Here is a 1,746-nt window from a genome sequence, read left to right as displayed (position 1 = left end):
TCTGACATTATGAGATATGTCCTGCAGCAGGAGAAAGAAAATGAACAGAAATAATTATAAACTGCTACAGAATGATTAAAAGGTAAGTACAAAATGATTAAAAGGCAGCAGAAATACAGGTAGTCTTCGACTTATGACCACAATTGAGCCCAACATTTCTGTTGCTAAGTGAGGCATTTGTTAAGGGAGTTTTGCTCCACGTTGCAACCTTTCTTGCCACAGTGGTTAAGTGAATCACTGCAGTTGTTAAGTTAGCGATGCAGTTGTTAAGTGAATCTGGCTTCCCCATTGACTTTGCATGTCAGAAGGTCGCACAAGGTGATCACATGATCCCAGGATACTGCAACCGTCATAAATATGAGTCATATGCCAAATGTCTGAATTTTGATCACATCATCTTGAGGATGCTGCAACGGTTATGAAAAAAATGGTCATAAGTCACTTTTTTCAGCCCCATAATAACTTTGAATGGACAGTAAACAAACTGTTATATGTCGAGGATACCAAAGGGAATGTTGATGAACAGGCTGATCTCTTTAATTTCCCACACCCTGTTGTGGAATTTATGCCTCTTCTTGCAGAACTGTGCTCTGGAGACTTCCTGTAGGTGGCATGATAATGGTCCATAATAGATAGCCTTTAGTGTCAAACCGTAAGCTATCCTTCCTAACATAGGAATAAATGTCAACATTGCAACTTGTGTGAGTAAATCCTAAGACCAGGAAATGAACCAACAAACAGACAGCTAAGGATCTGCTTTGCTAGCATGGCCTAGCATTTTCTCTTGGAAAATGAGGATTAGTAAATTGTCACTCTTTTTCTCTGTGAAAATTGGATAGTTTGATATTCCACAGCAATGTTTTAGCCTCATTAAAGCAGAGATGGGGAACTGGATTCCTTAAAAATTTGACTGCATTTTCTTTTCCATGATCTCTTTACAATAGTTACAACCATAAACTGGATTTGATAGACATATTCTGCCACCTTCACCCCTTCTCTTTCTCTCTTTCTTTCTCTTACACACACATACACACATAAATATATATGTACTAATTGTGCATATTTGGTATACTCTCCTGGTTAAATTCATCAACCGTATCATTTTTCATTAATTCACAATTTTTGTACATGTAGCAGAACAAAAATATTAGGTAATATTCATGTGATGCAGAACAGCTGCAGTTCATCTGCTACCTTGGCAGAGCTATTATGAATGCAGCTTTTAAGCATAATTAATAACAGCACACACTCCCAACTCATTAAAGCAAAATTTGTATCTATGCCCTCGTTCAAAATCATGTATTTTCTTCAGGTGCCTATGTCTGTGAGCTTTTTTAAAAAAAGCTTTTATCTTTTAAGATAAAAGACTAATACAAATTAAGAGACATATAAAAAGGAAAGGAAAGGAGAAGTGCATAGGGAAAAGAAAAAATAAGGAAAAGGGTATATAAAAAGTGACTCCCTTTTAAAAAGTATATACAATTTTGTTAGCACCTTCGGTAACATTTCAATAAAACAAAGATCACTTCTTTCCATACTCAGCCCTTATAATAATAATAATGATAAAGTTGGAAGGGACCTCGGAGGTCATCTAGTCCAACCTCCTGCTCAGGCAGGAAACCCTATACCATTTCGGACAAATGGCTGTCCAGTCTCTTCTTAAAAACTTCCAGTGTTGGAGCATTCACCGCTTCTGGAGGCAGGTTGTTCCACTGGTTAATTGTTCTAACTGTCAGGAAGTTTCTC

General features: G+C 37.1%; 1 long non-coding RNA gene across 1 annotated transcript in view; it reads left to right on the top strand.

The window, feature by feature from the left end:
• The window catches only part of LOC107301514, a 4,988-nt gene continuing 3,242 nt past the window's right edge, over positions 1-1,746 (top strand). Inside the window, exon 1 of the long non-coding RNA XR_001549303.1 lies at positions 1-82. This is a non-coding gene — a long non-coding RNA (uncharacterized LOC107301514). The remainder of the gene's footprint in view (positions 83-1,746) is intronic.

The sequence above is a fragment of the Protobothrops mucrosquamatus genome, unplaced genomic scaffold (genome assembly GCF_001527695.2).
Source record: "Protobothrops mucrosquamatus isolate PMUCROS unplaced genomic scaffold, P.Mucros_1.0 scaffold13755, whole genome shotgun sequence".
In the NCBI taxonomy this organism is placed as follows: Eukaryota; Metazoa; Chordata; class Lepidosauria; order Squamata; family Viperidae; genus Protobothrops; species Protobothrops mucrosquamatus.
The sequence above is the reverse complement of the archived record's forward strand: the minus strand, read 5'-3'. Positions and strand labels throughout refer to the sequence as shown.